This window comes from Puntigrus tetrazona, chromosome 18, assembly GCF_018831695.1.
Source record: "Puntigrus tetrazona isolate hp1 chromosome 18, ASM1883169v1, whole genome shotgun sequence".
Lineage (NCBI taxonomy): Eukaryota > Metazoa > Chordata > Actinopteri > Cypriniformes > Cyprinidae > Puntigrus > Puntigrus tetrazona.
This window is the reverse complement of record NC_056716.1, coordinates 8,623,013-8,645,113: the sequence shown is the minus strand read 5'-3', so window position 1 is coordinate 8,645,113 and position 22,101 is coordinate 8,623,013. Positions and strand designations below refer to the sequence as shown.

At 35.9% G+C, this 22,101-nt stretch overlaps 1 protein-coding gene across 2 annotated transcripts in view; it reads left to right on the top strand.

Moving 5' to 3' along the window:
• The window catches only part of mafa (v-maf avian musculoaponeurotic fibrosarcoma oncogene homolog a (paralog a)), a 94,242-nt gene extending 80,611 nt beyond the window's left edge, over positions 1-13,631 (top strand). The window contains exon 3 of one of the 2 annotated variants that reach the window (XM_043265121.1): positions 13,536-13,631. The gene's annotated coding sequence lies outside the window, so the exon portion shown is untranslated. Of the gene's footprint in view, positions 1-728; positions 846-13,535 lie in introns of those variants that run through there. The other variant, XM_043265120.1, reaches the window with a different exon arrangement.
• The last annotated feature ends 8,470 nt before the right edge of the window (positions 13,632-22,101 follow it).

The window sequence follows — 22,101 nt, the reverse complement described above, 5'->3', positions numbered from 1 at the left end:
CTACTAACTACCATACCTTTGTAACTACATGCCAACTAATTCTCATTCATTTGCAGCTACATGTCTATAACTCTCAGAGTAGATTGTTATATATAATAAATTGATGTAGCTGCAAAGTTGCTTACTGTAGAATGTCTAAAGTGGACTATCAATATATAGTGTTACCCATTATTCAATATCAGAAAGAAATATCTGCCAATCATCTAAAACTGATGCTATAAATTAATTGGATTTTAGGACTATTACTAATGGAGAAATACAAGTACTTTTAAAAATTAGAGCAGAAATGCAATAGATGGGTGTAAAGATGTTTTGTAGGACACAATAAAAATGATAATGCATGTGTAAACTGCTTTTGGCATTCACAGTGATTTTTGTTTGAGAGGTGTTTGTGAAGGATTTTAGGTAGTGGCCATTAATCACAATGCTGATGAGTGTTCTCCAGTGGTGTGGATTTAATTGAATCTGAAAATGGCTCTACCCCAAGCGGTGACCGCTGTCGCTCCTAATCTTGGTGTAGATGATGGCCCACTCACACTCACAGGGTGGTCACCCTACTTTTTGGTTTCTTCTGAACAAACGAAAACCTAAACAGCCGTGACTCATTTTACATCACTGGCAATCTCACTCCATAGAGTGTCTCATGTGTCCCACGCACACAATTACTCATCTATGTCTCTTCCTCTCTTCTTCCTTCTTTTTACTCTCCTTACTTTCCCCTGCTGCAGATATCCTGGTGGCAGTTGATGAGACGACTCTCAGCACAAGGCCTTCCGCAAAGCACAAGACCTCAAACTCTCTGAAGACGATGCAACGAGAATCGCATCCATAATTCCCTTCTTCCCTGGCACTGTTCTTAAGGAGCCGAGTCCTTTGATAAGATTCCTTTTTCTTCAGCTGCACCTGCAGCTTCTTTTTTTCTACAAATAAACATATCAAATGGAAGAAAGAATGGAAACGTGACAGCAAACCTTAAAGCTGAAAATGGCCAGTCTTGCGGAAAGGATGTTATTCTGCTGTTGGAAACACTCTTTCTGTGCAGGTGAAAAGGAAAAAAAAACAACAACAAAAAAACAGTGCATGTTGCGATTAGTGATCAGCAGACATTGCTTCGCGAGGGGGCCACACTCAGCATCTTTGTAGTTGACTTTCTCCCAATATTGTAATTATCGCGAGCTGGTATAGGCTATACTTCAATTACTTTGTTAGTTAATTAGAAACTGGCAAGAATTCTTATTTTATTAATTTTTTTCTCCTTCATTTTTTTCCTATCAATCCCAATGTTATTTATGTATCTGATAGTTTCATTAAAGCTTGTGAATCTATAGCAATACAGCAAATTGGAGCAAAACTTGGAAGTGAAAATGAACTAGTTCTCTGTCAAGCAAAGTAACGGTAGTTTTATTTCTGACAGTAAATATTTGCACCATGTACACATCTAATGATCACTCTATGATTGTCCAAACCTAGGTTTGGGAGGAGTCTAAACATTCAATCCTGTCGAGCATCAATACAAGTGTATAAGTAGCGGCCATTGTGCTGTCCCAGAGGGAATTCTTCCAACATCCTTCTGCCTCCCCTTCTCTATGTTTATTTCCTTCAGCTCTCCTTCAAACCATACAATTATAGTGGGATTCTAACTCAGAACTCAAGTTGGGATGACTTAAGGGCCTGACGATAGAGGGGGCCCCAGAAGGGGAAACGCGATCGCAAAAAGGAAGGCACCAAACAAGCATATACTAGTGCTGTCAAAGGATTAATAATGATTATAGTAATAATAATGAAATAAAGTTTTATTATGTATTATTTATTATGTATATATAAATATATACAAACACATACAGTATATATTTTGGAAATATTTACATGTATTTGTATGTCTAGATTTATATTCATAAATGTATATTATAAATACATTTTAATATCTAAAAATATTTTTTCTGAAATATATACATGCATGTGTTTTTATATATACATAATAAAAATATAATCATTTGACAGCACGGATAATAATAATAATAATATTAATAATCACATATCAGTTTAATTTATTATAGGAGTATGATACGGACACCTTAACTTTTGGAGTTTTCCTTTCTTTCTTTCTTTCTTTTTTTCTTAACTCTCATCCTTTTGCATGTGAAAAAAATAAAAGAGCTTTTGTGTGGCCCTCTATTACCCTATGACTGACCCATTACCCTGCATTAGCAGGATGTGGGTGATTTTGGACCTCCTGGAGGAGAATCCTCCAAAAACAATCTGAATTCACTCATCTCTGGGACAGTGGCCAGTGCTGGGGAATGGATGACCATCCTTGCCTTTCTGAGTTTAAGCAACGGAGCCCAATTTTGTAAAGAATTAGGTTGGAGTGTACACGAGCATTACAAAAAAAACTTGGCTGGTTTCTGCAGACGTGGTGTGTTTGAAGACGCATGAAGTGCACGCAAACACGTAGACAACTTTCCAAGGACCTTCATCGTCACCAACACCTTCTCCTTCCTTTTTGTGAATTGCATATCTTTCAAAGACCAACCCAGCCAATCCACTAGCATGTCCACACACACCACACGAATATACACTTCGACTGAACTGATGATGCTTTGGCTGGGACCACAGCTTACTTAAATGATGGAGGAGATTGGAAAAAGTTTTGGTTGTGTATATAATGTAAACTATTACCAGTAGCTATCTGCATGCTGATGCATAGCTGAAAGAGTACTGAAAAGATTGGTCAAAGGCAAAACTGCATTCTAGATTTCATGTAGCTCTCCTAACAGCACATAGGGAAATGTGAAGTGGGGCATTCCAATTAACCAGTAGCACACAAAATGGTGTGGGGCAGCTTGCCAAAAGCCATCTATTTTTCTTGTGTCACAAGGAATTTATACATCTCAATGAGTCACTTGCTAGTGCCAGCTAGTTTGCTTTGAGAGTGAATGTTCGGTCTCCACAATGGACTGCAGGGAATCAACAAACTGGAGGTGTTCTAATTCACAGCTTTGACCATTCTACATCACGAAAAAACATCCATGATTCACACCTGTACCTTACTATACCGGACATGATTAATACAGCCCAATTTTTGATTTACAAAAGATCCATATTCTTATGATGATTACAATACATGACAGTTCATATCATTTTACACATACTGTTTTCATTTGAGTGGCGTGAAAAAATACCATAAAATCAGTCCAGCTTGAATTCTATCATTATGGCATTTATTAAATAATTTCTAAAGATTTATTTTTTACATTTATATATATTTTATCTTATGGTCACCTATAATAGCTAAATTATCTGTAACTCTACGACATCACTAGTAATGTTTAAGTTATTTTTTTGATTACCAAGTGAACAAAAAATGAAACATGCTTTCAAAAAAAAAAGAAAAGGGGAAAATTTTATTATTTTATTATTAAAATTTTATTACTAATATTTAGTATTGCTTTCAAAGTGCTATGCTATGTATGTATATAATGTGGCACTGTAGCTAAACATCACGTAAACAGACAGGCTACATAATGGTATTGTTCACTGTGCAAACAATAGGCTGTTAGTATAAGAAGTAGATTAAAATGATGGATATCCTGATGCCAGGGAAGGGATTCTAGATGTATTGTCCAAATTCAGATTGGACTATACATCTAAATATCCCCACCCCATGCTCTCTCTATCACTGCACGAGCCCAGATCACTCCATTGCACACTCATACACAAACATGCACAGCCCTTCCATTTAATCAAGCATCGGGCCACTCCTCTCTCCTTCACAGACATGCAAGCTGTCAGGCCAGAGCAGCTCATTAATCTCCAGCCAGGAAAGCAAGAGCAAGTGGGGGAATCAGGCCGAGAAGTTTTTTTTTTCTTTTATGTAGAAAAGAGGGGTCAAGATAATAAGGGCTTTCCCAATGACAGGCAAGACATAAGAGATATTGTAAGAGTCTCCAAAATTGCACCAGTTTGGTTCAGGGGTTCCAAAAAAATAAAGTTGCTTTTTTCCCCTCTCTCTCTGAGCATGCAGAAAATAGAAAGGAAAAACCTCACCGTTTTACCTATGCCAGTGCCTTTAAGGATTAAAATCATTGATTATTCGTAACAACGGAGCTGATTTTTAGCACTTGAAACAGTAGACTGTGACTCCAATCACAGCTCGCACAGTATTACCATATTGTGCAATACCGTCTAGCATTTTGGATTAATGTGACATTGTAAGCTTGGGTTATCATCTTATTTTACACAACTGTGATCTATAAGATGATTAGCAGATATCATCAGGTTAATCAGTTAGAGATACGTTTCAGTTTGCAGGAATGTGATCTGATGTTAATTGTATATGCTTCAGTCATACACAAACATTCTCATGCCATGTTTGTTTGAGAAATTGATTTTCTGTAATAAGCCTTTATAAGTTGTAGTTTGAACTGTAAAGATTATGGCCTGCTTCAGGGGGTCAAAGTGATTACTCATGCAGACCATTATGTAGTACCAACTGCTCCATGGTGATGGATCCTTCCAAATCTCTTGTCTTAATGAACACCCTCAAAACTTATGTATATGTTAAATGAAACAAGTAAATACAACAAAAAAACAATGTATATAGTAAGTAGACACTCAGTAGGGATGTGCAGAACTTTGTGAACAGGGCACAGACCACTTAATGACTAATTGAACCTGTTTTCCTGTTTTATACCAGGCCCAAGACCTGCTAACTTTTCTGTTTTTGATATATTGATATGTTGCTGAAATCATGACTGCTGAGTAGAAACCCAAGTTAGCCAAACGGAATTCAAAAAAGAGCACTCAATCTTTGAGGCTGTTAACCCTTTAAAGATGGGAAGATGGGATAAATCATCCAGAAGCTTTAAGAAACTGAAGCAGTAATCATCTAAATGCTTAATGTAAGCAAATGTAAATGCTCATCCTTCTATGTCTGTCTCAAAGAGGTACAAGCTTTTTCCAGGAAGTATAATTGGATGATTCTTTTTAGGAGGGCTTCTCTCAAAATATCAAGAAGCAAATAAAAAGTAAAATGAAGTAAGTGATAAATTGTCTGGGGACTGGAGACAGGTGGATTTCAGCTTGTGCCATTTCAGTAAGCAGCCTGACACCTTAATTCCGTTGATGTTCTCAGTGCCTGCTCATTGAGAGATTCAACTTTTCCTTTAACATAAAAAGGAGGATGTCTTATGCTGTAAAGAGTCATCCTACTCTTTACGCCAAAGGAGAAGTCACAATATAAAATGTTTTCTTTTCCAAATTACAAAATGCAAAGCACAGCTCATTCCAGAACGCCTGGTCCAGAATACTAGTTGCTGTGCATCTTTGTAAACACCAACCCCCTATGGAGACCAATCTCATCCTAAAGAAACTAATGAAATCTAGCATATTTTCAGCCACCAGAGGTCAAGCTATAATTTTCATTTTTTAAGCACTGACGCTTGGGCACAATTAAAAATCATTGCTCCTGTTGTAAAGCTGTCTCTCCAGGGGCCCGCTCTTTCAGCCAAGGTTAATTAGTGTTTTCCCATTATTCCAATTTTAGTGTTAAAAGTGTATATTACACAGAGGTCTGTAGTCTGGCTTTGATGAGGTATAGATGGGTGCAGGTCATATCCTAAGGGCAATGTAAGCTGAGAAACAGCCATTGTGTCACTGGTTTGGAACACCACTTGACTGGAGTGACCCATGCCACCAATAAGTTTTATTGGATATCACATCACCATGCCCCTTTACAAACATACAACCTTTGATTCTCCCATGGAGACTGGCAAATTATTGTAAATCTGGTAAGGAAAGGTTGAGGAAATGTTGAGGTGAAAAGAGGTTGAGATGAATTGCATGTTCATCATAAAGCCTGTCAATAAAAAAGCAAAACATTGGCTTTGCTTTTTGCAATAATTAAACCCCTTGTGGAATTTGCCATTGACTAATGTTACAGCATTATCTCAAGGGTTTGTTAATCAGTGTCTTCCATATACAAATGTGCTGCACTCTAATGCAATCTTCTAGACTATTTGTTCTCTGGGATATATGTAAACTGTATCTCTATGAAATCTTCATTTATCCTACTTTTGGAGACATAGAGCCATATTGTCCTTTTTGAGTATGTTTTATATGCTAATACTAGTTAGAGCAATACCTTACAATCCAGGGTCTAGCAGATCACAGAAAGGAAGCCCTTGTCCATATGTCTTCTACGATGATTGGAGATGGTATGTGTTGTTCTGGTTGACATGTTCCAGACAAGGAGGCAGAATCCTCTATATCAGTGCTCTTAGGGGTTTGGCTTTTGGTTTGAAGGTTTCATTCACTCTCTTTCACATGCATGTCCTGTGTGTCCTTTGAACTGCATCAAGCAACCTTTCCATCTTTGCAAAAATAGAACAAAAGCCAAATAAAGAAGCAAAACAAAGCAGGAAAAAGGGAAAAGCACTCTTTCATGCAGGTAATTGTAAATAAGTGTATGAATATGACACAACTATGCATGTTGATACATTAGCAATTTGTTCAGGTACTTTTTTTATTTATTTTTTTGTAATCCATCCAAAACTGTAAAATGGCATGTATGGGAAAAACATTAAAACAGCACTGAAATGACCGTGTGGGAGAAGGAAGGAGGGTAAATCAGGCAGTGTTTTTTACATAATGATTAATTTATTTAATTTGAATGTATTGATAAATGACTGGATGAGTGATTATCTGTTTTAGTTTATCAACATTCTGTCAAATGAAGTAAAACGAGTTTGAGTCAAAACAAAATCTAATGTCTGTTATTTATTCTTCTGGGTTTTGGAATGTTGGAGGTCTACAAGAAGCCATTCAAACATGTGATACATCTTGTAATTTTGGATCAGTAGTTGTAATCGTCCTTTAATGTGGTTCAAATCAAGCCAGATACCCTTGGACTGCCTTGTTTATTTTTTGCCAAACATACTAATGTCTTTGTTTGCTTGTTTGATTTTTTAATAAATTAATAAACTAAAATAAAAATATCTTACAACTTATAAAAATCCTTAGGGTCTTCAAAGTCCATTTTCATAACATCAACATTTAAATCATCATGTATTTGGCAATACGTTCAAAGCATTAGAAAGCTGAGACTTCATATGAGACACAAAAATGGGAATTCATCCCAACAGACTCTTCTCCTATATCCAATGACAGTATGTGAGGATTTTTATTAAAATATTGACAATTGTGTATATATGTTTTAATTGCATAATTACTGGGGCTTAAGAATGTGCATTGCCTCAATCATAACCATGCCTGATATCTTTCATGAATGAAGTGAAAATCTGTCACCTATTTTTTTGTTTTTCTTTATATTATTCTGATTTTATTTGTATTATTTTGTTTATTTATTTATGATTGGGAGAGGGGTTAGTTGTGATTATAACAAAACAGAAATGGAACGTTTTAAAAATATGTCACAAATTATTTAGGTTTAATAAACAATTATTGTAAAAATAAACTGTCTTTTTATGATTCTGTTTTAATAAACTGTGCAGTAAAATACAAAGTGCAATAAAAGTCTCGCACTTACATGCGCAACACTGGCACTGAAAGAACAGTTGAAACGCAGCCTTATGATGACCATTGTTTTGCACATATGTTGAACATATTCCTGTATCAGCAGCAGCATTCTTCTTCCAATCAGATTTTAAGGACACAGAAAGAGGCAATATTTCTTAGACATTAATGTTATTCTGTGAGCAACAAATTATGGTAGTTTGGAAAAGGGCAGGCCCAAGCCTTTATGGGGCCCTCAGTAGAATTTTATTTGGGGCCCCTCAGTGCCACCAAAATGACAAAAGCTTGTTTATTTATACAAATATAACACACCCAAGATAAATTTTTTGTTGTAGTGTTACTTACATTATATTGTTTGCCTTCTATGTTTTTACTTTATTGTAGCAGTTGCAAACTTACAAGTGTGGTCAGGTGTTAATTTGCACTTAACCAGCAGGCAATGCATTCACAGAACATAAATATTAATCAAAGTAGTAATTGTATTACAAGTTGTATGGTTTTGTAATAAATTTTAAATAGTAGAGAGCGTCTGTAAAAACAACATCTCTTGATCTATATTTAGCTAATTGAGGCATAATGATATTGGAATATAACAGCACCCAAAAAGGTAGGCTAAGTTCTGTCTCTATACAGTTCAATGTAAATAACGGAATGACCACAGTTATCTAACGATGGCCCTCCCACAAAATCCCCATGTTTTTGAGACCCCCCACAATGTGACCGATTTAAGCCTTTGACGTGCTACGTTTTAGCCGGCTCTGAGCTAGAGAGAGACAAGCTCAGAAAAATAACTCGAAGTGACATGGAAAAAATAAAAAGAGGTGTATAGCTTATGTAGCTATTTAATATTGTGATTTCATATGATTACCATTGCCCATCAACATAATGTGTCACAAATTGAATAAATAAAATTTAATTTTCTGTAGGCTACTCTCGGGGGCCCTCAGGTGGCCACAGGGCGCTTAGTTTGCTAATGCCCTGGGTCGGTTTAACATATCCAAGGTTTAGTACAATCATGGTGACCACAACCATACACACATCTGCTGCCCAATTAAAGACAACAGTCTGGTGCTTTGATTTTGGGCATATTTCTAAGTTTAGTGCATATGTGCGTTTCAGCTGCCACCTGCAGTGGGCCAAACCTCAACTTCAGTAAGTCTTTTAAAATACCTTCTGTTATGCACACACACACACATTTGCCATCACCTTAACAAATAAGGACATCACTCTTGCATATCACCATGTTTTACAAAAACCTTCACATTTGACCTTGACTGATCACAGCCAGTGATGGTCGAGCAGACTGAAGGACAAAACAAACACACACAGAGACTCTTTCTGCAATGGTTCTATTGACAGGACCCAGTGAAGCAGACAGGCAAAAAGCCGCTGGACAAGAAACTTTGGAGCATCAGACATTACCCTCTCAAACAACAGTCCACTTACTACAAAAAACCATGCTGTGGAGGAAAGCTATAACCAGGTGGTGAATCTGAATCAGCAAGGCATATATTTATACAATGGAGTGAACCTTAGGAAGCTAAGAATGTGACTGCGCCATTGTGCAGCTAATCACAGCCCTCCATCCTGTTTGTTAATGATTGTGTGAAGGTTATCAGACTCAAGAGCTATTAATTAAAAGCTTATTTTGTGTAGCCAGAAATACTGAGATAAATGTGTTTGTGAGTTTAAAGTACTTTAAGGACATGTTCAATTGGATCAATTTGAAACATCACTAACAAAGCCAATTCAAGTTATCAACTTGATGTCAGCTGTAATCTGTTATTAGTGTTTGATCGATTGATCGATTGATTGATTGGTTAAAAGCATTGTTGTAAGGAACTACTAATAAAAGAGTGCAAAAAGAAAGCATCTTAGTTAAGTATATTTTAATGAACTTATAGATAGCCTTGTAATTAAGCTCTCTATCGGTAATGTAAGTTTATTTTATATTATAAAACATGTTTACCATATCACACTAGCAACTGATATATATAATGCCAACAACGTGTAATTTTTGTTACATTATGTATTTAATAATATCATTGTTTCCAATATGTCAGAACAAGAGCTTGAAATTTGCACATATATTTACATGTAGTCATTTAATAGATGTTTTAATCAAGAGTTACTTACAAATGACAACAATAGAAACAATCAAACCAACAAAAAATTTATAAAAAAAGATGGCTAAAGACTCGATTGCTTAGATTGAGTTGGGCAAATCATTCCACCTGCAGGGAACAGTTAAGGTGAAAGTCTGTGAAAGTGATTTTGTATACTAAACTATAGTGCACTGTTTGCTTGCAGAGCACAAGTTTCTGGAAGGTACACAAGTCTGAAACAGTGAATTTAGGTAAATGGGTGCAGAGCCAGGGGTTCTTGTGAAGTTTGAAGTCACATTAATTCTGGTTTAGTTGTAGAGGTTTGATAGAAATGGCTGCCAGACCTTCCAAGAAACCACTGCAATAATACAGACTGGACAGAACGAGAGCTTGAACCAAGAGTTCATGTAGAATATTCCCAAAAAGAAAGTGCGGTAATCTCCTAATGTAGTATAAGGCAAATCTACAGTACCTGGCAGTTCTAACAATGTAGTATGTGAACGTCAGCTGAACATCAATCAGAACTTCAATGGTCTTATAGAGAAACTATGATGAAGTGATGGGCTGGCTGAAACCACAAGCAATTTTGTCTGGGCAAGGTTAAATTGACAGTAATAATCCTTCATCTAGCAGGAAATGTTTGTTGCACATGCTTAGACGTGAGCAGCTATCAGTGGATCATCAGAATGGAACTGGATGTAGAACATAGCATCATCAGCATAGCAGTGATATGAGAAGCCATGTTTCTGAAAGAAAAAGAAGCTATTTATGCCATGTAGACAGAGAAGAGAATTGGTCCAAGAACCTTAAAACTCAGTAGCTAGATGTTGCAACTTGGACACCTCCCTCATCTAAGATACTTACCACTATAGTGTGGATCCTGAGAAGCCTTGTTGCAAAAGGTTGACAGGAAGATCTTGTGGTTAACCGTGTCAACAGCAGCAGTAAAATTCAGCAAAGCTATAAAAAAAGGAAAAATATGGCACCTGCTCAGATGACAACATTTTTGGATGTGATTTTTTAGGCAGTGCTGCAATCCACATTTATCCATACAGAGGTGCAAGGTCAATGCTGTTTATTTGTAAAACATTACGGGGACCAAAAGTTAAATATATTAGTTTCAGCTAAATAAATAATACCAGAAAAAAATTGTTATTGTGACTGCAGGCTGCATTACTTTTCAGTAAACGCCAATGTGACATGCCGTAATTAGCAACTCTCCAGTTACTCTCTTCCTGTCATGTCTTGCATTCTGGCAATACATGCGCATACTCTGTCTGATTACTATTTAGTCGATGAACTGGTATATCATGGAAGAGAGATCTTTTTAGCCACTACAGTTCCCACCAGCACAGATAAACAAAGCATGAGTGACATTCTCTCATCAGTCAAGGTACTGCCACGCCTCCTTGCCAGATAACATCAAGTGTGCATGTCAATTGCCAAGTGCTGTCTGTCACACTTCAGTGATAACACAACAGCAGGAGTGTGTTTGTGTATGTGTGTGTGTGTGTGTGTGTGTGTGAAGTGCACAGTCTCTGCTGGTGGTTTAGCAGAAAGCACTTGAGTATAAAATGGTTCTGGTCTCTAAGATTAGAGCCTCATTCAATGATTGTATTGTATGTACTGTTTAAACAGCTGTGTTCCTGGTAATGGATATCTTTGTAAAGAGCATGCAATGCTTTAGGCAATAAATTAAATTAAACTGATGGAATCATCTGTAAAACTTTCTACTGAAGACACATATTTAAAATACATACGTTTATGGTTCCACTTTATATTAATTGGTCCCAATATCTATGTATTTACATAGTAATTAAACGTGTACATGGTATGTAACTACAGTGTAAGTTAACATTGGTATATAGCATCTAAACCTGTGATCGTTCTATAAGTACACACATGCAACAACACAGTGAATGGTATGTATATGTACAAATGTGTAACAGGTCATTGGTAACAATTTTTTTCAGTAATGAAAGCACAAATGTGTAACGGGACTAACATGGCAGTGGACGGTAAGTTAGGCTTTGCATATCAATTGTGGTTGGTGTCCAGAATGTTACACTTTATATTAAGTGGACACAGCTGATATAAAGTGGGATGAAGGTTATTTTAAGGCATTACAATGAATGCATAATGCATTATAAGAAACCTTATATGTTATATGTATTTATGCTTTGATTTGCAGAAACAGTGTATCTTTCCATTGAATCTAACACAGAACTGAGTATGTGTGTCCTGCGGTCCAAATGGTTTTTGAATAAAGTCATTATTTCGATTTTTCATGCTGATTAATGACAATTTTATTTTTTTATGTGTAGTAACCCTTTAATAATACCCTTATAAATGTTTTATAAATATGAGCTTTATAGTGTTACAGAATCATTAAATACATCAAAGTAGCTCACTAGTTTAATACAGATGATCCTTTTCCAACCTTCAAAAATGTCCAGATTAAAAATTTTGAGAATTGTGATACTTAACCTGCATTAACCTGTCTGTCCATCAATCACAAGAATGATACTACTGTTTAATAAAGTTAATAAAGGATCAAGACTGCCACATTTTGTGTAAGTACGTCCTATAAGGAAATGCATTAGAATTTCTAGTAGCATTAGAAATTGGTTTAGTTTTAGTCTTACAATATATTTGCAATAAACAATGAACTAGCATTTAACACCAAGCATATCATTGTTGGAGTTGTAATAAATGACTCCATGCAGAATGGCCTCCTGGCTTAATTTAAACTCAAACTCAACTCACTGAGCCAACAATGAATTAATGAAGATTGTTATAATGTGAGACAATTCTGAGGTTGAATCTTTGAAAGAAACAATTTATTTGAATCAGTTTAAGCTGCATGCTGACACAAGACATGATTAAATACCAGCATCCTTAAGGATTGTTGTTGTTTACTTTCGTTTGGTGTCAGCTGCTGCTGCAGCTGCAGATGATGATTAAAATTATTGAAGCAACATTACAATAATGCTTTCTCATCAGTGAGCTGCAGTGTGGTGATATTTATGTCCACAGTCTTTTATTCACAGGGATTTTACTTCACTACAAACTAAGAAGGACAGAGAAAGATTTTTAACCGTGAAAACTATATTAAAACAATTTTGTTTCTCAAAACACATTTTGAGAGCTCAACTAAATTTATCTTAAAACTCACCCATCATTCATTTTATTTGGTAGCCTTGCAACAATGCCACATTATATCTCATCTTATGTCAGAAGTGTGACATCACTCACTTACTTCGAAGCTATGAGGATACTTTTGTGCGTAAATAAATCAATAATAATATAATTTATTCCCAGAACATAATCAACGCAATGAGCATTGTTTACATTCCGCATGTGCATGTTTTCGTGGAACATAATCAATGTTTTTTAGGTTCTGTAGAAAGCATGTGCATGCTGAATGTAAACAACGCTCATAGTGTTGATTATTGTTTTCTAATTTATTATGTAACATTTAACATAATAAAGGACATCACAAAATAAAATGTTATCCAAAAGAAATATAACTGTAATTTGTTACTGAGAAGAGCAAAAGTGTAGATAATTACTTTATGAAAATGTTAAATATTACAAAGGGGGTTACGAATGAATATTTTCATAATATATTTTCATATTTCATATTGATTGACTCAATATTTCTGTCAAAGATCTGCCAGGCTCCACCACCACCCAATCATAGCACACACCCTCACTCTCGAGTGCTAATCAGTCACACCTGCACCTAATTCATCCAGCAATCAACCACCACATAAATGATCACAGCACTCTGCACACAGAGTCCAGTCTGCAAATCTAAGTGGACACAGCATCTCTCTCCTAAGGGTTTGCTTACTATTCTTACCTGATATACCCTGTGATTATCTTCTGTTCCAGTGTCTCCAGAGCCTCCTGTCGTCATCTGTGTTTATGTGGTGTGTGCTGCAACGATTCCCAGAATGCTTCAAGATACAAAGAATCCAGTCACATACTCTCTCATCATTCTACATACCAATCTGCTAAAATCTGGACTCACCTTTATCCATTGCCTCATTGCTCATATCTCATCTGTGCTTTAAATAAACATTGTTATATCTTACTTACCCCTGTGTCAGTCTGCTTCTGTGGCAGTTTCAGGAGTATTTGATAACGATTTTATTTTCTATTTGTGTTTCTGTATATTAACTTTTATTTTTTTCTTTAAAAGGTGTCATTGTATTCCCACAGGTTGATACGATTCTTTAGGGTCATAATAAAATGCCTATGACATGATTTTCAGTAGTAGTTTATTTATTTTTTACCCTTTTAAAATCAGCTTTGTTTTCATCAAAACATTTTAGTGTGTGTTGCTTTAAATGCTAATGAGCTCCTCTGACCCCACCCCTCTATTCTATGGGGTGACAATGTCAATTTCATGAAACTATTTACTTTTTAGTTTCAACTCACTTACTAGCACATGCTAGGAAAGCTATCGTCAGGAGGGCCTGTGCAGAAATACATCATTATTTTTAGCATTGTAGGATGGATGTGTGCTGGCGTCTTATAGGTTGCTCAGAGAGCAATGAAATTTTCCCCCTTTCCTTGTAAAGAAATTGTACCCACTCATCTGCCCTTCCAGATTGAAAGAGCACAAACCTGACTGTGTTGATTCTCATTATGTCCCAGCTCAGCAGCTCCTCCAGCCTCTTGATTAGCCATGCTGTACAAGCTGCTGTCTGGAGCAGGATTGTGATTGTCCATGAAGTTTGTCCATGAAGCATCCATCCCCAAAAGTCCTGCACTATTTCATGCTCCCCATGGTCCTTACTTAGATCAAAATGATCCCAAAGGCTACTGTAAATAGAATGTAGTATATTGAGCACCGCAAAACTATTCCCTTGCCAAGTTTCTACCAGCTGGTTGAGTAATCACATAATGAATGGCAGATCTTCAAATTTGCAAAACAGCTAATGTTTATAACACCTGCAGGCACATAGAAGAAGTCCGGGGCAAAATCAATCAACTGATGTGGGACAGAGCCATGGGTGTTCTCCAAATAAAGCCAATCAACATGATGACCCTTCATGTTCTTTTTTGTTGGCTAGATCTTGTCCCAGATTGTTGTGGCATGCTTTGAACACCCTACGAAACCTGGGTCAAAAGGTGTTGTTGGAAAAGCTGGTTGTGGCAAATGACCAGGAGACAGAGGATGCTGACTACCTGTGCTGAGTAAAATGTTTTCTTATATACACCCCAAGGTCTTCTTTTTGCATTGCCAACAAACCACTCAACGATATTCAAGCAGTCTCTTGCATCCTTGAAAGGGTCTTTATGAATCTTAAATGCTGGCTCTCTTTCATCATCTTCCGCTTTCTAATGTGCATTGCTTTTCTAAGTTAAGCCAGCTGACTCTTGATTTGATTCCACAGGACTTTACAACCTTCTTCTCACATTTTGCTGTCTTTCTCCCCTGCCTTTTGCTGAGCTCTTCACTCTTTTACAAGCTTCTGCTCACGGCTTTGGGCTTTGGTGTCTTTCTCCTTGCTTCACCAAATCTCTGAAGGCATTCATTATAGATGATCTTACAAAAGAGACAAATGTTGCTCTTTTGAGTTCCTTTCAGGAAATTATTTGTGAGCATTAGTTCCAAGTCATCATCCAGCTTACTCCATGCTGTTTCATTCTTTGTCTTTGGCCCCAGAATTGGCTTCTTCCTTCCTGGTTTTCTTTCTTTCCTTTCATTTTCTCCTACCAGGACCTTTCTGAGAGTTTTAGAACTCACCTGGCAAGTTGTGTTTTAGAGTTCTGATGTACTGTAACTGTCTGCCACATTAGGCATAGTAGCTCAGTGGTGCCAACCTAGCTCTGTGCCATTCTTGCCTCATCTGCGAATGCAATGAGATTGCAATTTCTAGCAAGGACACTTCATTTTGTGCTTTGATTAATTAACTATATAGTATGTATGTATGTATATATAGTTAAGTAATTTTAATTTTAATTGTATGTTAAACTGAATATTCTAAAAAGCAGCCTATTTTGCAAAAGCTTGCCTACTTTGCAAGATAAATTAATGGTATAAAATCTCTTATATGTAAATGACCATGGAAAAAAAAACTTTTAACAAGCACAGGATTGGATGTCTATTATCACTGCTGTGAATAAAGATAAATGTATACAAAATTAATTACAATACTGTAAAAAAAAGTAATTATGTTTACAAAACTTAAACTTTTAGTATATTTATTTTCAGGCATTATGTTGTAGCAATGTGGTTAAAAAGGTGATTTGTTGCTTTAGAACAGTGGTTTTCAAACCTGTCCTGAAGGCACCCTCGCCCTGCACATTTTATATGTTTCCCTTATCACATATACCCAGGTCTTGCAGTCTGTACTGACACTGAGCTGATGAGGTAGAATCAGATGTGTTTGATGAGGGGAGACAAAAAACGTGCAACGCGAGGCTTGCTTCCAGGAAAGATTTGAAAACCACTGCTCTAGAATCACATCAACACGTTTTTTTGTTTTGAAGCAGTGAGTATTTAAAATTTGACAAATTGGCCCCAATGATTTTCATTGAGAAAGCGCACTATGTCTCAGTACAGATATACAGAGAGCAGCACATGAACTATGCATTTTATTTCGTGAAGCCGCATTCTATTTTAAGAGCTTAGAAAAGACAGAACAACACCCACACAAATGACAAATTTTTTCCGATATAGAGGGTAAAAGCCTTCTCACACTGAAACAAAAGAGACTGACTAAAATCAAACATGTAGTAAAACCAGTTCAAAGCACTTTTGCATTTGTTCTTTACTTCATTGTTTAAGATATGAGTCATTAAAACATATCAGAAGTATGATAAAAAAAGTGCCAAAAGCGTAGGAGGATGTCTCCGTTCTCACTTAATTTTATATTTTCCCACAATTGATTTGTTTGGTGTTATGTAAGCGAAAGTTACATTCTTTATGTAGTAGCTGTCGTTTAGAGAGAAAAAAATATTAAGAATGTGACATCTGTGACAAAGTTTAAACATTTTAAGAAAACTTATAGTGTAGATAGACTGCCGCTTGCTTTATAAACCTTATCACTACCAAGGCTATGACACTGAAAATTACTAACAAAGCTTTGTGAATTATTTTATTATTATTATTATTTTATTTTATATTTAATTATGTATTTGTCTTGCTGTTGAGTCTTTTTAAATTTTTCTTTCTTGTACTGATCATGCTTCATGTTGAATGTACCATTAGAATAAAAACAAAAATAAAAAAAACTTAAACTATATATATATATATATATATATATATATATATATATATATATTATATATATATATATATATATAGGCCATGATATACATTCAAGTGAGATCAAAGTAAAGCGAAACTTTTGAAATCTGTGTCTCATAGCCACAGTATTTTCACACCAGACATGTACAATGGGGCTTTCGATTGGTTGCCCCGTCCAACTGCTTTTTCTCACTACACAAACGAGCTGAACTTCAGGACCTCCTTTTCCAAGAAATAGATCAGTCTGCTGACAACATTACGCACATTGTAATTCAATGATTATGTAAATATGTCAAGCGAGACCATTCGTCATTAAAAAGAGTGACATTATATGACTTTTATAAAATGAATAACCAACCACATAGAGGAATAAGCATGAAGGACTTAATTCAATCAGTTTCATTTCACATTCTAATTTAGGTTAAAGTTTGCCATCTCTTATTTAAAAATGTACACGAAAAAAGACAGAAAAGTCAAAAGATGAACTCAGTATTGACAATGTTACGTAGTAATATGGGATTACAAATTCAATAATATGTTTAAGATATGCTAAACCTATTCACTGGCATAGCATCACATAAGAAAACTAAAGTAAAATACATTGTATTTATCATTTATGGTAAAGATGATGACATCAGATGAACGATTCTGAAATAACGTCTTGTAGGAAGAGGTTCCTGTCAGTTCCTGTCCTCTTATTGTAAGTCAAATGATCCTGATTACTGAGATTCTCACCTTTTGTTTGTAATGGTTCTTAGTGCCTCAGCCCCAGTATTTGAGTAGTAATGCAAGTTTTTGTTGTTGTTGTTTTTTTTGGTTTATCAGTTTTTGGGGGTTATTACTGCATACTGTTTTATAATGTACTATAAGACTGAGGTGAATATAATTGGCACTATTTGGATTAAGTAGTAGAAATAGCAGAATATCCTGATATTTTAACATGTAAATAAAATCTATTCGCACTTGGTGCAAATATCATATCACTAAAAAAATGCAGCAAATTTTACCAAGTGTCAATAACTAAAATATAACTAACTATAACTATAAATAAAACTATAATAAAATATAAATATTTTCAACTTAGTTTAAGTAGAATCTAATTGATAATGCACTTAGTGTAATTAGAATCTATTTACATTTAGTAAAATAGCCCCTGCCATATATATAAAAAAAAAGTTTAAAGGCTGATATGTGCGGTTTGTCATTTTATAATTTTATATTTATTATATAATTTTTGAACTTGGCAAAAAAACTTTAACTGTTGCTTAAAAGTTGTTGTTTAAAAGGGTCATATGATGTTGCTTTGTGTATTTGGTGTAATACAATATGTTTATGCTGTTTAAATAGCAAATAACACATTATTTTCATATACTTTCCATTATTGTTTTTTCTAAGACCCGCCTTCCAAAACGGTCAATATTCTAAAGAGTGGTGGATTGTGATTGGCCAAATATCACAAGCATTTAAGGAAATGTTACATCCCCTACCACAACATTATGCCGTATCCGACGCAAGACACAAAAGCAATAAATAATGCATTTTTGCATTCAGTGGGGACATAATTATTGATTTTAATGACCTACTGTCTTTTACGCATCATGTTGTGTCGCACCATGTATACATAACACCATGTCTGCATTTGTAATCAGAGATTACAACAAGCATTACTTTACACTGCTCAAAACTGAAACATTTGAATAATAAGAAGCTTACCTAAAGGTTATGAGTCAGAAGCACCAGACTGTCCTTGCATAGTTGAAATTGCTTCACTTTATAGCCTCTGCAAGTTTTAGAAATCAGTCCTCTTTAAATGTGCAGAACACATTTTAATATTTGGGTTGAACTGTTCTATTAAATACAACTTAAGCACAGATTTTTAGTGTCAATCTTTTGAAAGCACAAAGTAGTTTTCACCACGAAACACAGCATCTCCAGAAGATGGCACTGGCAGCAACACTACAGTGAGAATAATAGCTCCCTCTTCTTTTTTTCGCTTAAACATTTTGCTGAGGTTACAAATACAAATAAGCCCACTCTGTCGTATAGAAAAATGGGGGCATGTTTAAACAAGCTGTTTTAGGGGGTGTGTGGACAGGTCAAACTTTATAAAGAATATATCTTTGGTTTGAAGACTATAGTAACGTTAGGATCTTATCTATGTCCTAACAGTTTGTAACACTCTGAAGAGAAAGTTAAAATCGCATAATATGACACCTTTAAGTTGACATTTTTACAGTAATTTTAACAACTAGGATGTTGTCATTAGACATTACATTACAAATTGCTGATATTTCAATATTCCAATCAGAAGTGCCAATTTAAAGAAGAATTTTAAGTACTAATGAGTATTATTTGCACTATACCCCCTCTTATAGCAGGTCTGGAGTTTGCAGGTAGGGTATATCATACCGTAAGCATCCCATTTGACCTCCATCTTTGATAAGTCTAACATGACCACAATAATGTCTAAAACAAATAATATGTATTAAAATAGATTTGAATGAGATTCAAATAAGTTTTATAGCCTGAGCCCATTCCACATACAGTATTGCTGTTTCATTATTTCTTGCTCTTTTAAGCCTACAGTATGCAATAATCCTCTCCTACATGTATCTCTTTTTCTATCTCTTTTCTTACATTTTGTCTTACATGTTGCATGTATGACCTCATCCTGCAAAAGGTGGCAGAAAACCTATGATGTTCATCTAAGACTAAGCTGGCCCTGTTTGTTGGCAGAATTAGTAAGGCTCCATTAACCATATAACTTTGAGGCAACCTCAATGCTTTTTCTATCTTTAAACAGCACAGAAATGGAAAGGGGTGTAAAATGTACTTTGTAAAAAGTGACTTTTGATGCCAGAAATGCAACGGATTAAAGTTATAACTGAAGCTGGAATCTGAATGCTTGACATATGAAAACTAAGCTCATTGGTTCTTGGACGTCAAAAACACTTTTGAGTTTAAAAATGTAAGAGGTCTTAAACAAGAAGTTAAAACAAAATTATAATGAGTAAAATATATATTTTTTCCTTACGCAAAAGTACTCAAGTATTTTACACACCTGCAAATTGAAAACCTCATTTGGTTTATTTATTTATTTATTTATTTTTCTGAGTAGTAGTTTACTGAGTAGTTATTGTAAAGGTACATGCAGAAGAACATTGGCAATTAAGCAACAAAGCAATTAAGCAATTAAATCAAGCAATTAAGAATTATATACAATGGTGGCCGAAATTGTTAGAACACGTGGCATATTTAAGAGATTTTGGCTGTTGCTAAACTATTGCTGGAACTACCTGCACGGAATACTGGAACATTGAAAATTGTTGAACTGGTTGCCTTAAAGTCCAGACCTCAACCAAATCAAGGAGAATTTGGGCAAGTTGGAAAATAAAATGGACAGCTTTTTTGTACATTTAAAGGAAAACCTCTGGCTTGAGCTGCAGAAGGCATGGGATCCCATTAGTGTTAAAGATCTCTTATATTGACACTATGCCAGAGAGATAAAAAAAAAAAACAGTAGGACTTACTTCATCTGCTATTTTTGTGTTCAGAGCACCCATCTGCATGTGTCATGAACATTATGAAAGAAAGTATCTTTTGGAGGCAAAGGCAAAAGTCAATAACTTCAAAACTGTGTGATATTCTGACAATTTTGGCCACCACTGTATATATAATAGACAATACTGTAGCAAAAGAGAGAGAGAGAGAGAGAGAGAGAGAGAGAGAGAGAGAGAGAGAGAGAGAGAGAGAGAGAGAGAGAGAGAGAGAGAGAGAGAGAGAGAGAATCAATCAAAGGAACATAGGAGATCAGTAAAGGCAAGACTGCCAAACAAAGGAACCTCTGGGACCAATGAAGCTGAAACCATGTAATCCACCAAGATCACCAAACTTCCACTAACTTACAGTGAGCATATCAACAATGTTTGCATGTCATATAATGTAATTGAGAGATTTTAGCAATATAATGACTAAAACTGTAGCTTATGTAAATGCAATACTGCGATCACATTGAAGTAAAAACCTGTAACAAGCTTTGGTGAAAAAGTGAAAGGTAAGCAGTCAATGTGTGATTTTCCCAAATAATATAGACTCCTTTTAGAAACACATAGAAATGTGACAAAAAACACTGTAAATGCTAAAAAAGACCTCAGCAACCACAGAAATTCCCTGGCAACAACTGTGGTGTGGAGGTGATTATGGGCAGGCAGGTAACTTTTGTATTTTGCTATGAAAATGCAAATATTAATTTCTATGTGCCAATGTTGTTGAATTTTTGGCAATTAACATGTTCCACTTAACAAACATTATGTTTTGGCAGCTACTCTGTCATAGAATTTGCCAGTGACATGGTTATATGCACTATATTAAAAGTTGCTTTGGTAGGAAATAATGTGCAAAAGAAAATGTCAATGTTTGTAACTGCTTCCTGGGGTTTCTGACACAACGCAGGCCTATTTTTCCTGCTGGAAGCCAAAGATTTCTGCATTAAAGGACAGCAAGACCATTTTCTTCAACAAGGTGGTGTCTACAAAGCTCGGTGGATTTCAGGTGATGTCTCCTTCTGTCACCACACTGAGCCTTAGTTCCTCATTAGGGAGCAGATCCTGAGCCAGGATACGCTTCGCAGCCTCCTGCCTCCAATTAGCTCATCTAATGGTTGTCACAACCATCCAGATCAACTTTTATGTTTAAATAAAATGCTGGAGGGCCCTGCCATTCTTCATCACACATATAGTATACAATGACTTAAATTCCGGACCCCCACCCCCCCACCACCACTTAAATCTGTCCAAGAATAGTACTGGGTGACGCACCTTCTCTATGGAGGTAGAAAGGACCAAAGTGCAGCAAGACAAAAATATAAGCATCCAGCACAGGCATAGGTTCATGTGAAACATGCTCGCATATTCAAATATTTCAGTGTTGTCTAGTGCTGCTTTGACTGAAAGTGAGATTTAAATCTGTGGTGATGCCGTCAGGCTCATGTAGTCCATACAAGGACAGATGTTTGACCTGACAGCGGTGTAGTTAGTCTCTGTGCCTCTTTTAGCAGCAGGGTTCATGATCAGAGGTCAGGGAGTTACAGCCTGTCTCTGTAAAGGATCCAGGAGCTGTCAGACCAGACAATGTCCTGCTTTAGACTGATGTGGTCCAGGGTCAGGAAAAGGGACATCCTCTCTTCATCAGGGATGA